The sequence below is a fragment of the Cyprinus carpio genome, chromosome B5, assembly GCF_018340385.1.
Source record: "Cyprinus carpio isolate SPL01 chromosome B5, ASM1834038v1, whole genome shotgun sequence".
NCBI classification, from domain to species: Eukaryota; Metazoa; Chordata; class Actinopteri; order Cypriniformes; family Cyprinidae; genus Cyprinus; species Cyprinus carpio.
Window position 1 is genome coordinate 7136024 of NC_056601.1, and position 15894 is coordinate 7151917.

The following is a 15894-nucleotide window of genomic DNA, read 5'->3' on the forward strand; positions in this document are numbered from 1 at the left end:
TCAATCTTTGGTCGATTTAAAGGGCAAAGTTTTTCTTTCCCAAGTTTATTTGGAAGAATCGCACAGTAAGGATGGTAAGAATTTTCTGTAGACTGTATGCAAAATATTAATCACATTTCAAACAAAACAATCAAACTTACATCATCCACCATGAGAGTGGCAATGGCCCGTCCAATCTCATTGTAAGATTTGGCTTTGCCAGGAGGCCCAAGTAGCACAAACAAGAATCTGTCCGTTTAGAGAAAATACATTCAAAACTTACTTTTAGTACATTCAACATTTTCATCATCTTTCTGCAGACATATTGTTTTTAATGTGCTAAACTGTTACCTGGTGGGCACTGGGACTTCTGTCAAACCTCCAAGAGTGGTGGCCTGAGACAGCCGAACGAAGGAAACAAAGGGTTTTTCTAAGAAGTCCACTTCTCCCACCAAAACATTTGAAGCCTCTGCATCTCTGGGGATTTTTTTCATGAACTTGTTCTTCATCTGAAATCAAAGTGAACAGAGAAAAACATAAAACAAAATGATTTAGTACTGTAGGTACAGTAGGACCCTTATGTTGTCCTTTAACCCTTCTCTTCAATTACAGTACCCTTGTGTTGTCATTTAACCCTACTGTTCCATCACCGTAAACTTATGTTGTCCTTTAACCCTTATCTTTCATTACAGAACCCTTTGCTGCATCCCAGTTCACCTCTATCTATCCTCGTCTATCATGACAAGAACTCTCTTCACATGTTTGCATAATGATGCATTTAAAAGTTAATGGCCAAATGTATTAAAGTTCACAATGCTGCTGCAGATGCAATATAACGCACATAACATTAAATAAATATTTTTAATCAGGTTAGGCATTGATTATTTAGCACTCAAGCCTCTTTCTCTGCCTGTCCGTCGGTCTCACATATCCACCATGCTTGTTGTTTTTAAACACTTTATTGCAATATTGTTAGAGTGCGCATCGATCTGAACTTTGAATTTTAAGTAGTAGACCATCCGGCACGTATCTGCACTTTGTGTTTATTATAATGTTATTTGTGGTATACTATTTGTGTTTTCTGATATATTTCTGTTCCATTGTAGATTCTTTATGTTGTCATTTAACCCATTGTTCTATCACAGGACTCTTAATCCTTCTGTTCTATCACAATGATGTCATTTAACCCTTCAGTTCCATCACAGTATTCTTATTTTGTCATTTAACCCTTCAGTTCCATCACTGGACTCTTATGTTACTTTTAACCCCACTATTCCATCACAGAACCCTCATGTTGTCATGTAACCCTTCTGTTCTATCATAGAATGCTTATACTATCGTTTAACCCTTTTGTTCCATCATTTGACTATTACGTTGTCATTTAACCCTTAACTGTGTGCTGCTGTCTATTAATTAAAGTTTCTATTCAAACAAAATGTAATATTATATTTTATAGATTCTGTTCTGTAATTGTGCTCTTTATATGTGCCAACAATCTAAAACTGCACATTTTAATAAACAAGTTGATTTACTGCTATTTACACTCTGTGAAACTTCTCACACCCATTTACTTGTACTACTTTAAGCTCTATTACTAAAACTTTTGCAGCCTTTATCACTTCGAAGACAGAACAATTCCATCTGAAGCGCTTGAATAAGATGCAGTCTGGATTTAGATGAATCTCTCTGCTTTCCTCCTGTCTCTCTCTCTGGTGAATCATAAAGCAAGTCCCCCAGTGTTACAATGTTCATGTAGAAGGATGTTGTCCCATCTTCAGGTTGTATATCAGGCATGCACAAGAATAGAGTTCAGAAAGGCTGGTTTATCTGGTAAACGAAGGCCTATTCCGAAAACCTTTGGATAACAGTTTGGAGTTCCTCCAAGCAATGCTTTACATTTTCCTGTCTCTATAAACAGCTTGAAATAGTTTTGGAAGCACACCTTTTCAGGATGTGAAATTAGGTTTTCTTATTTCTATAGTAAGGCTTGGTTTTAAATTTGGAAAGTCTAGATATAAATATTCAGTTATTTTTTAAAAGATTTACATTATCATTCGAAAGTTTTGTGTGTGTGTGTGTGTTTGAAGTAAACCACTTATGCTTATCAAGGCGACATTAATTTGGTCAAAATCATGTTGTTTTAGTCCAGCTAATGGGAGCTTTTTGCTCATGAAAACTTGCTGATATATCTAAGTGAACGAAAGCAGAACAGTTATAAATGAGTGTCGTGACAGATGGCTATCCGGTGAACATTCCGTGTCAAATCAACCAAATTTCAGAAACTTCCCCAGCTCAGGCATTGAAATATCTTTAATACTTTTTAAATTACAGACATGCAAACTTTGGAGTAAAAACTTAAAAAGTGCTGTTTCCCCATTTTTGATTCGTCAATATTGGCACATAATGTATCAAAGATTGCTAAAGTCAACAGATTTTACCATTAGACCTACCAATCTCTGTGTAAAATAACATTAGGATGCTGCCATCTTTCTGAAGTCATTTTTACCCCCTTGTAATTTGGCTCTGAATCGTAGGTGGAAATTGCCATTTTGACCACCCTCTACAAAATAGTAGATTACTCAGTAAACATTCATCCATGACATTTCATATTTTGGCTTTCATCACTATACATGTCTATCTTTCTTCAGAAAAAATATTAGCAAAATCAAAAATTTGAGCTGGGACCTCTGGTTGAGTTGACATGGAATGAACCTGTAGCCTAGTACATTGGCTCCCGGGTATCCCTCTGCATGTGAGAGCCTAGCACGAGGACCACACAGTCAGATGGCACGTTTCCCCAATGACAGATCAATACTGACCCAGACACCATAGCTCATCAGATCAGCATAGCCACACATAATCACAGTGACCTATTCATAAGAACATACTAGCATATATGCTGTAATTTACTTCTTATTACAAGCACAGTTTAGACAAAATCATCATTATGTCAAATACATCAACACACTTGACTCGAATTGTAAAATGTCTATTCTATATAAAGGAATGGCGGGAATTTCTCATTTTGGTGATTTGTACAGTTGTACAAGTGTTTCTGTAGTTCTAGCTTTATTAATTTTTATTAAGAAAAAACATACATTTCATTTATTTAAATTAATACATCAAATTCCAATATAATGATGCTAAAGAAAGCAAAAGAGATTTCTAGAATTGCTTGGATGTTTTTGTGAAGTCAGTCTGGAAAAGTAGTCATGGCAGCTAAAAATAGCTTTTAAGCAAATACAAAAGATCCTTGCAGCTGCTGTAGTGAACTATTCAAAGGCTTTTATGCCTTGACAAATTGTGGCTTCTTTCTATATGTATAGATGCAGACACACTGTGAAACCATGTGACTCACCTGGTCTGTGCTTGGTGTTTCTGCAATGTCATTCATACTCCTGCTTTGAGCATGGCCTGCAGACACACATGCACAAATATACACAAGAATGTCATTTCAAATATTTCATCAAAATTATTCATTACGTCTTACTTCACCAGCTACCTATTTGACAACTAATCTGACTCTTGCTGGGCAGCATTAATGAAAAAGCTTTATATAAAATGTAATTTAAAACAGGAAATGTTGATCAATCACACTATCTTAAGCAGAATGAACTCTTTAACTTGCTTCAACCAAACTAACAGATCACTGATACTTTCTAGAGAGTAGAATAATTAAAAATGGAGACAAGGATCAAAGATGAAAAGGGGCATGCGGACTCACGTAGTCGGCCATAGCTGGCTGCTTGTTTGCTTCGCAGATCTTCTGTTGAGCGGTTAAAATCTGCTCCAGCAGCAGGGGATCGGGCTGGGCTCCGAGCTATGAGATACAAGCAACATCACAACTTTTTAAATGAACTATTAAGCAGATGAGTTGTTTTTCTATTAAGTTGATGCTAATGAACTGTGAAAAAAAGGAAAGCATTGTAATAACCCACTGAAAGAAGTGAAATGGGATTGGGACTGTTCACCAAAAATGTCTGTTATCTACTCACCCTTATGTCACCTAAAGCCCATATCATTTTATTCAGAATAAAATTCAGCAGGTTGAATTTTAACAAAGACTGTGTCAGTCTTTTATAAACAACAAAACTGGACCAATGGCTGTCAAGCTTGAAAAAAGGATGAAAGCATTACATAAAAGTTGTCTTCTGAAGCCATACAGCTTTGTGTGACAAATCCAAAGTCTTTATTCACTGAAAATCTCTAATTTCAGTAAATTCCTCTTTGTCCTTTCCTGAGCTTGATACCCATTTTGTGTGAAAAAGAGCACCCTGAATATTCTGCTGATTCTGCAGAACATTATGTGTGAGCAGATAATGATAATTTTAGGATGAAATGTCATTTTAAGAAAAACAAGCAATTAGGCTGCATTATACCTGAAGATGCACAAAAACATCTGCAAATTGACAACAGAATTTTGCAGTTCCACTGCAGTGCTATAGTTTAGTTACTGTTCATGTATTCCTTCATTTTTCAACCTGTTGTGCACAATATGTGTAGGGATAGACAGAGAGACAGGAACCGTTTTAAAGATTGAACACTCACTGCCTCCAGAGCCAGACTTTCCCAGATCTGCAAAGGAGCGATGGATGGGCTTCTTTGTCTGGTGTCTGTGCTTTCTCAACAGGACAAAGCTGATTTTGTCTTTAAGCTCAGGACCAATCAACCCTTCCTCTATCTGACGTTCGATGATGTCATCTACAGGAGACAAAAGTTAAAGTGGTTTGCTTTGAAAAGTACACTTGTATGAGAGCAAAGCATTATAATGCATCAAAAAAAACTATGATGATGAAACACTTCAGTATGCAAGACGATATGTGCTACAAAGGTTGAGATGGTTCAGTGGCGCCCCCCGTTAGAGGACAAACACCCATAATAAAGAGGCTGGTTGCTCACCGACTATCTGTGGGAGTGAATAGCCCTCCAGGTCAAGCAGCACGGTGCCTGTCTGTAGGCATGTCCGCAGTTCAAACAGGCTGTGCAGGGAGAGCGTGGAAACGTGGGGTTTGCTCCATCTCTCCCCACCCTCCTCGACCTTTTCCTCAAACTTCACCCACCTGCAGATATGCAGTCACACACACAAAGTTGAAGTCAAGCAGAGAAAAAAGCAACTGCAAGTTTCTGATGTTGATGTTGTTCAGGCCCAAATGCTGTTTTATTTTAAGGTCTCACTACAGCAGAAGTGCCTAGATTTTATAATGAAGGGCCATAAATCTAATTTGACTGAGTCTGATTTTTGGCAATGGGCTGAAAATAATGGCAACCATTTTACATAAAAAATGACATGTTTTTAGATTAAATTCACTTATATTATCTACAAGGCCAATGTTTAAATTTTGTAACATTTAAGATAAATTAGAAATGAAAAACTGCTTTGTTTTGTCTTTGTTCCGGCCAATTCAAAGGTCATCACAGGCCAACTTTTCCCAACTTTTTAGCTCTTCAACTTCATTTTATTTCTTAAACTTATTTCAGTTTGTTGCCTAGGCAACATTTTCTTATTTTCATTAAGTTAAAGTTTTTTTATATATATATTTATATTTCAGCCTTATTTCAATTAACAGAAAAGTTTATAACAGCTAAAATTTAAATTTAAGTTAACAATACTATCCCTGCATGGTAGCTTTATGGCTACAGAGCTCAGCAATATTTTGAAAGTGCCACAGAGACACAGGATCATCATATTAATGGTTCACTAACAATATCTGATGCATATTAAACTGAGGCAGGAGTATTTTAATATTCTAAAATACAAATTTTTAATTTCCAATAGGTGATGGCTTTGTGTGTATGTTTTTCTACCTAGCTGATTCTCTCCATTCCAGCTCGTCTCCCTCGTGTTGCAGCGTGTCCATCTCGGTGAAGAGAGTGGGTGTGGGCATGGTTTCCTCATCATCCCCCAAAATGTAGCGCAGTCGCTCTGCTGCTGGGGACACTGTGAGATGAACAGGAGGAGAAGGGATTGAAAACTTGCCTGTTTGGATTTCGCTCAGTCAGATAGCAGAATGAGATGGCCTTCATAAAGTAAAAAGTGCAGTGCAACACCACACGCAGTGAAAGTGTGTGCCCAAAAGTTGGGAAGAAACAACAAGGACACCCACTGGGTTTATTTGATCCGGTGTTGTGATGGCTGACTGTGCCTGGAGGAACACCGGCGCAGCGTAAGCCATTGTTCATTAATTTTCAGTGTGATGACTAAAGCTGTGAGCTGTGACTGAAGCTGCACTGTGCTTGTTTTTCTGGGCTTGTTTGAGGTGATGCCAGGGAGTATGTGGCAACGTCTGGGTCGTTCTGTTCTTTATTTGTTTTCATTTCTATGCTCAGCATTTCTCAGCTCTAACACCTGTTAGGTACAGCTTTACTTCCAACTATGGTTTGATCATCTCTTGTTTCTTCCTCCACAAACAGGCTTCCAGAAGATTAAAAGATATACCTCAAAATCAAGAAGACACGTGGAATGAGGTGCCTGCATAATAAAGACCCAAGAAACATGCTGAAAGTCAAACTTTACATGTGAGAGAATGGTCCTTAAACCTCCCGTCTATTATGCTGAATGTGAAGCGACGCATGAAGCATTAAACACTGAGAACACAGCTGACAAAGGAACTGACAGCTTTGTTAAAAGGACAAGAGGCAAACACGCAGAGTGTGCTGCTGTCATGGAAACTCCAACTATTATAATTCAGCAATATGAAATGTTACCACGTGATTAGTTAAGAAGCTGTTGACTAAATTAAAGTTGAATACCAAACTATTAAAAAGTACATTCATGCATAAATCCAGCATTGATTTCAGTAATGAAAGATTTCTTGTGAAATATTTACTCTTACAAATGGTGGTGTGTCTGCTGATGCTGCAGTGCACTGATAAAAATGATTTTGTAGTGAAGTAAATACTACAGAAAAACAATGTAATTTCTACATTAAATAATTTAGTTCAGGCAAGAATAAAAAAGTGTTTGCAAGGATTATGTTTACAAGGATTCTCTAAGTAAATATCAAAGTTATGACCCCATTGTTCCCATTATGCTGGGTCATGAATACTTAATAAGGTTACATTTTTCACTGTTTACGAGTTGCATTTACAGTGTTTTATGGTTTAGTAACTTGCTGTTTTGTGACACCTGGAGTTTATTTTCTACTCAAAATATTGTGTACCAAGTTTTGAGGTCTCTGTGTTCATTTGGGTTATAACTATGTTGAGCAGACTTATTATCTTAAAAAGGATAACATGCTGTTGCTTACTTACATGTTTGTAAGTGAACCACATACTTTAATAGCATGCTTTTTTCAGTGCCACATTGTTTGAGTAAAGTTGACAAACTGTGACTGTGAGTATTGCAGAGTAAACCTAAGTAGAAATTACTCATCAAACCCTAACCAACAATGCTAAATTGACTTATTTCCTTTGCTTATTTTTACATAACATAGTTAAGTAGATTTTACTTCCATACTTAAATGTGACTTAAATATGTGTGCAAAATCTTGCAAAAGAAAAATTAAGCAAATGTTACTTTTTTTTCTCAGTGTATGATGAGTTGTAGTTACTCACAGCTGAGAATAAGTGAGGGAAGGTAGATAACATTGAGTCTCATGTCAGCAGCAAAGGAGTTTATGGCCTTTTTTAGTCCATGTCATAATGTTGAAAAAATGGGAGGTTATCAATAATACAGTGCTTAGACATTATGTTAATTTGTAGGCCAATCATGAAGGCCAATTTGCCATGGGTTCCCTTAATTTGCTATGGATTTAATGACGGTGGTTTTTAAATAATAACAAAAAAATAAGGTATATGTTCAATGTTATTTGAAAAAAATAAATAATAATGTTTTGTTTTAAGACATAACATTTTGTATCTTAATCAAATGTTATAATCTTTAAAAAAAAAAAAAAAGTAAGCTGCTAACAAGTAGCATAGAATTCCAGTTTTCCGATTTAACATGACTGCAAAAAAAGAAAATAATCTTATCACTGTAGCTCCTTTTCAACAAATTGTTAGCGTCAGTGTTTTATATATATATATATATATATATAGATATATATATATATATATATATATATATATATATATATATATAAATAACAAGTAGATAGAATAAAAAAAGAATAGAGAATGCTACAGTAGTTAATGGTTATTTAAAAAAAATCTATTTAAACAAACAAAATTCTAAAACCAAAACCAAAATTAAAATGCAAACTGAAAATATACAAATGAAAGCTAATCGAAAATATAAACAGCTTCAGCTACTATAAATATAATATTAAAATAACACCTGCTAGCAACTAAAAACACAGCCATTAAATTTCATGTTTGAGGTATGAATGTATACCATAAAAGAGCTTATTTTCCTCATAAATCAAACACATCTTCTCTAAAAACCCATTGGAAATTCCCTAGAAAATCCATGGCTAATTTTTAAATCGCTTCTGGGTTTTAGGATTACTGATCAGCTCTATACTGAATGCAACTTATAAATCAGAACTCATAAATAATACATTATAGCACGGTATGTTGTTTTGACCTAAAATATGGCCCATTTTATAGATGACAAGTTTATTATTATAGGCTAATATAGCATAAAAATAACAAATGAAAGTGTATTTTCTTTGAACGTGCTTATTTCTCTGTTCTGTGCTGAATGCAAACTTTGATGCACCACAAGTTGTTTATTCTCATGCGTTTAGAGATGCATCACCATAATTGTTTTTCATGGTCTTCTATTCTGCAGTGACGGCTCTATCCTGCCCTCGGCTCACCAAGAGATTGAGAGTGAGTGTGCGGGGTATATCCGATAAACTCAGCACAACTCCATTTCACACACACAAACAAAGAAATGTATGGTGGTATTGCTCCCTGTCGTCCCCTTGAATTTGCATTCTAACTTTCAGATACATTTCCTTGAATCTATTGCCTCACTGGGTATTTGAATTTAACTGTTTCCCATCTCTTGCACCTATATGCATAAAGTTTTTTTTTTTTTTTATCACAAGTCTGTTGGATCACCATATTGGCAATAAAGTATGTGGAAAGTTCTGTGTTGGTAAAGGTTTTAGTTTACATCCTGCTCACTCATATGTATCATCATATGATGTAATAAAGGAAACACTTACAAATCACTTATTTGAATGACTTTAGCTCTGTTTCAGAGCTTATTAAGGACTCACTGGTTCTGTTGATGTCTGGTGGTAGATTGTGCTCTGGTTGATCCAGGCCTCCCGCCTCCAGATCGTAGCGGTCTCTGTCATCACAGTCGTAGTGTTCGTGTCTGTGATGGTCGTGTCTAAGTCTTCGTTCTGCGTCTGCATCATGACTCAACACAGACGAACGTCTCCTCCTGCGTTTGCGACGGTAACCGCGGGGCGCTGGCACACCAATGTAGATAGACTGATGGTCTGTGGAAGGCAGAACACTTTTTGATAAAAGATTAATGACATGTTGTTCAGTGTCTTGGATGTCATTGATTTTGGAAAGTAATTTCATGCTTCATAGAAAATCTTCTGCTTACTCAAGCAAACGTGACCAAGTGACCAAATTGGCATGATCTGGTTCAACTATTGACACAGTATCCCTCAATACTGACATTGTAGGATCGATAAATGGCCTATATTCATTTGCAATAAAATCTTCAAGCTTCCAGTTCTGTCAAAGTTCAAACACTTACTAAAAGAGAATATCTAGCCGTAAGCAAATCGTAGGCCTACTATTAAAGTTTACTCCCAAATGATAACTAATCTAATTGTTATAACAAAGCAATCATTGAAGAAGACAAATTACACACAAATATGAGCACACAAATATAACTGTTTTCAATATTAATAATTAGAAGAAATGTTTGTTAAACACCAAATCAGCATATTAGAATGACTTCTGAAGGATCATGATCTCTTCTGAAGACTGGAGTAATGGCTGATGAAAATCAGCTGTGCCTTCACAGGAATAAATTACTTAAATATTTTTGTTTAAATATATTACAATAGTAGAAATGCATTTTTTTATTGTTGTAATATTTTTTTGTATTGTAAAAAAAAAAAAAAAAAAGAAAAAAAAAAGACCTTTTGAATATTATCGTATGTAAGATGTAGAACACCCTCAATAATTATTTTTATACATTATTTTCCCCCTCAGGGAACAGTTACTTTTGTAATTTCAACTATAATTATCCCTCATCTTAATGTACAGTATGTTTTATGAGATGTGAAGTGGAGGAGGAAAAAACTGTCTGGTTAATTGTGAAAGTAAGAGGAAAAATATTTTTAGCTGCTGGTGCAGTAATAACCTCACTAAAATGGACATAATGTGCTTTGTGCAGTGTCCCCTTTTCTATCTCTCTGTGATGGCAAAATGGCTGGATGTGTGTGACACTTTATTTCTTCAGTTGTGTCTCTCAAATCGTGAATAGATAATAGAAGGAAAGTGGGTAAAAACAGTTGGGTATATCCAAGTTAAACGACTTCTTGGAATTTATATATATATATATATATATATATATATATATATAGTACAGGATTACAAATTGGGGCGGAATTTTTGTCCATCTGGAGTTGATTGAATCGTTGTCTTTCTATTGCTGTAATTTCATGTTAGTGACATGATGGTAATTTTAAAGCAAATAAATGCACTTTTTTTTCCACTTTGAAATATCGGCTTCAAATCATTATGATGGCCCACTGACTTCTAATATTGCATATGGCCCAATTAGCTCAACATACACATGTAACTATCATCATGCTGATCACATGATTAATCATTCAACTCTTGTATTTGTGTTTGTGTGTGTGGTTTCATGCCTGAGGCTACTCACCCTCCTCCTCCTCATAACGGTAACGACTGTTGCCCATGCTTCGATCATGGTCCATCCTATAATACAATAAACATGATCTCATACTGATAAGAAAGAATGCACACCGTATTTCTGTAACTTATTGAAAAAATTTCAGATCATCACTTTTTCTTGTTATGAGTTTTGATCATGCATAACAGAAGGTCAGGGGCATGTCTGGCAGCAGTGGCACACACTGGGCATTGATCTGCTTGCTGAATCACTGCCAATGACAGATCAATAGTGAAATAATTAACAGAGCAAATGACCGATGGAAAGATACATAATTACACGACCAGGAGGAAAACTCCAAGGCCAGTCTCTTCCCTTCACTGTAAAGCCACTAGAATAATTTCACAGGTTATGATTTTCATATACACTTATTTTATTGAGCACAAATTAAACATCAACATTTTAGGCACTGAACTACTCTGATTTAATTACAATTATGAAATAGAATTACTGCCTCAGGGTTTTACAAATATAATGGATACAATTCAGTAAATGTGCAGCAGAGTTTTTGTGAACACTACACTGTGTAAATTGTTTAATCTTGCAAATCCTGTGCAATTTGAAATAAAACAGATTTCCCTTCCGAAGCCTCTGAAAGTAAAACTTTTATTCAGAAAGGATCTATTAAACTGATCAAAAGTGACAGTAAATACATTTATAACGTTACATAAGATTTATTTGTTTATTTAAAACAAATGCTGTTCTTTTGAACTTTATATTCATAAAAATTCATTCAATTCATAAAAAACTTCCCAAAATATTAAGCAGCACAACTCATTTCAACACTGATACACTCTTAAAAATAAAAGTGCTTAAAAGGTTTCTTCAAAGTGGTGCCATAGAAGAACTCTTTTTGGTTTCCACAAAAACATGAACCCTTCAGTCCAAAGGTTCGTTAAGACCATCTCTATCTTACCTTTTTATAATCTGAAGAACCTTCTTTTGTGAAACAGAAAGGTTCTTCAGATGTTAAAGGTTCTTAATGGAACCATTTGGACAAAAAGGTTCTTATATGGCATCGTGAAGCACCTTTATTTTTAAGAGTAATACCAAATAATGTTATGTGAAAATCAGCATATTACAATGATTTCTGAAGGATCATGTGACATATGACCGAAGACTATAATAATGGCTGCTGAAAATTCAGCTATGCATCAAAGGAATAAAAAACATTCTATAATATATTAAAAGGAAAATGAAGTCATTTTGTAAATTTGTAATAATATTTCACTGTATTTTTGATCAAATAAATATAGTGAGTATAAGTGACTTTCATCCGTTATAAACTTGCTCAAGTGAGGAAGCAAAAAATATGGATTTATGTTAGTTATAAACTTATGGTTATGAATTTAATTGGTGTTGCTTTTTATTGGTTCTGTATGGGATTTTTAGACGTCCACTGTTTGGTGTCCTGCACACCCGCCCCCATTGGGGGGGGGGCCAGCAGAGCAAGAGACACGAGAACAATGGTGAATTGGACTAAGGGGGGGGGAAAAGAGAATGCTGTTGGCCATTCTCACTCACAGGCTCGATCAATGGGTCCCCATTTGTACTCAACCCACTTACAGCACTGGCCCAGTGTCTTCTCTCTCTTCCTGCATCGCACTACTTTCTTTTTGCTAACCTCCCTACTCTCTCTCTCATGTTACGCCTTTTGTCTAAACAGAGCCTCACTGACAAAAGTTAATTGGAAATTTTCCTTCACACTCTCTCAATTGCTCATTAGTTTAGGATTAACACTCAGATTTATAGTATTGTCAGTGTTAATTCACCATGAACATTTTACTTTTCATTGGATGAAGCTATTAAAATAAACTAAACCTTGCAGTGATTAAAATGCATGCAATAGGTCCTGCTCACAGGACCCTTTAAATAGGAAGCAAGGAACATGGATATATTCATCATGTTAAATGAAATCCGATTCAGTAATAATAAGTGTTTTGTCTCATCAAATTATCTCTGAAAATGTCATCGCTCACTTTTAATAGTTTGGCTTCTACTTCTAACTTTTATTCTACACACACTCCAGTTCAAACATTTGTGCTTAGTAAGAATTTTTAATAGTTTTTATTTAATCAAAAATACAGTAATTTAAATAAACTATTTAAAATAAGAACTTTCTATTTTAATTTATTTTTAAAAATGCTATTTATTCCCTGCAAAGCTGAATTTTCAGCAAGCATAACTCCAGTCTTCAGTGTCACATATCATTCTAATATGCTGATTTGGTGCTCAAGAAACAGCTCTTATTATCAAAGTTTAAAACAGTTGTGCTGCTTAATATTTTAGTGGGAAGTGTGATAATTTTTTGAAATAGAATACAAATCTTTTGTAACATTGAAAAAAAAACAGCCACAGTAATCCATATCTGTACAATGACATTTGAGCAATATTGAGCTATTTTACCTCAAAAGTTTATAAAGATTATAAGTGCAAACAATGATTTACACATTAATAGTTTTTTGTGAAATGATTTTTAAGCAATGATATACAAGCCCAAACAACCTAAATGCAGATAAAACATGCATACGTTGCAGCAATGTCACATCACCCTATCAACATGTTTCATGCGGCTCAATGGATCGTCCCATTTTCCTTTTTTTTTTTTTTTTTTTAAAGAGCTACTACATTGAGAAAGTTTTGCTTTCATATATAAAAATACATGATTGGTAAAAGTCATACCTGATCTCAGTAGCAGTGCACGGATGGAGAGGAGAAAAGCAAATCGAAAGGACTCATCAATACAGAAAATCACTGAGGAGCACAGCTCTATGGGACACGGGACAAAAACTGAACATGTTCATATAATTGTTATTTAAGCCCTCTCACAGTTAATCAGCCATTAAACAAGCACATGCAAACACATCCACAAATTGTGAGTCAATGCTATGGACTGGTGACAAGGTCGATAAGTAGATAACTGGGACTCAGGCAAATGGACCATTGAGAGCTGTGTTAAGGGATATTACTGACTCACTGTGCACTCCCATGTCCACATCTGTTCATTTAACCAGACTATTCACTCCGTAAGGAAGGGTATCCCTACATAAATCCTAACATTTTAAATAGGTTGTGTCAGAATGCTGGAAAAAGTCGAGTCATACACTGACTTTCATAAAGTCTTTTGTTTGAGTTGGCCATATTCATATATTTTAAGAATATATTTAGCATCACATTCTTAGTCAACTAATGTTGGCTATAAAAATCTAAATCTGGCAATACCTACCCAATTGTTCTTCTTTTATTTTTTATTTTTTTGCTCTGACTTCTCTCAGTGACTTTTGTGGCCTCAAGGTATTTTTTCCTTTTTTTTCATGAACACAAATGACAGGATAATGTCAGGATATATGCTTTGACATATATTGACTACTAAGAAAAATCCAATTTATAGCAGATGCTGAACTGAGTGCACAAACTCAATGCTCTGTGTCCATCAAAGTACACACACACACACACACACACACACACACACGCACGCACGCACACACACACACACACACACACACACACACAGTCAATAACAAATACAGACTCAAGATAACCTTACTCACAATTTGTTGGTTGATGACCTCATCCTTTGGGATTCAGGCTTTGTGTTTCCTGCTGACCTGGACTAATCTTGTTAATAAAGAATTATCTACATAAAGAAGACCTGTTATGGTCATTTCATAGTCTTTGGGTTGTAGAAAGCTAGTTGATTAACACCTATTTGGAACCTTTAAATCGTTAAACTAATTAAGGAAAAGTGGGTAAATATGTCAGTAAATATGTTAATAGATTTGAACTATATTAAGTATGAAATAAATGTATATTAAAAATATTTTCTTTTTTTACTAGGGTTGGCTTCTATTTTCAGAGAAAAAAATAGGGTTGGCTTCTATTTTCAGAGAAAAAAATAAATAAAAAAAAACGGAAAGGGATACTGGGGAGATATTAACGTCCTTGCAAGTTATTTAACACGTGGTTGTATACAAATCGCCAATATACATGATGTGTTCAGTTAATTCTGTTCAGTACTCTTGATTTTGCTGATATACAGCAGCCTGTGAGATATTGCATTGATATAACTCTCAATGTCACTCTTTCATCATCCACACGAGGTCCTTACTGACAATCCATCAGGGACACATTTCATTAACTGCCAGCAGAACCTCACTCATCATTCAACAGTCAGCTCTCAATCATCTGTGCAAACAGAAAATCTCCAGAAGAAACGACATGTTGATGCATATGAAAAGCCATTTTCTTTGTGTGGACAGAATCCACTCCACTTATGCATTGCATTTGTGTGAGTAATCAGGGACACAGTGATATTCATTGGCGAGATTGGATTCATTCTGCCGCCCAGAGCATGGCTCCACTCCACTTATGCATTCGCGTTCGGTGATAACACCATATGGGATTTTTGTCAGAAGATGATGAGATGAGGTGAGTAGGTGTGCATTACCTCAGGGACAATGGCAAGGCAAGGCGCAGTGCATAGCTATTACACTTCTAGTAAACTTCAGAAGAATGAATGTCAGCACACCAATGTCTGAAATGTAAAATGAAAACATTAACAATTTGGATGTCGTTTGAACCAACTTATAAATTCTGCAGTGATTGATTCCAATATTTTGACCTTAAAGATGAAAGTTTCTATAACACCTTACAGTTGTGCAGGTTATGCAAAAACAAGAAAATTAGCTAGTCTATGGAGAATTGGAGGGCACAGGTGCTAGAAAACCAACATTGTAATTTTAAACCCATTTTCTATCATTTACAGTTCAAATTGTACCCTTATTATCATATTAGGTTCATTTAAGTCTGATATTTACCCTCTTTTTTGCACATTGCTTTTTGCTCTTGCATATATTAAAAATTCTGGGTATAGAATGATAGATTATAAAAAATGGGTATATTTATTATTTTTTAGCAACAAAACAAGCAACTGAATGCCCTGCAGCTTTAATGTGTTCTCTTGACGTTTAAGGTGTTTATTTCAAAGCTGCCAGTCTCAGGTCAACACTGATACGCTTTCATCCAGATTTAAAAAAAAACTCCAAATCCCTGTTGTAGAGAAATCACTTTTCTCCTCACAG

General features: G+C 35.3%; 1 pseudogene; it reads right to left on the reverse strand.

Annotated features, from left to right (window-relative positions):
- Positions 1 to 13623, reverse strand: part of LOC109090587 — a 27759-nt pseudogene extending 14136 nt beyond the window's left edge.
- Between the last annotated feature and the right edge of the window lie 2271 nt (positions 13624 to 15894).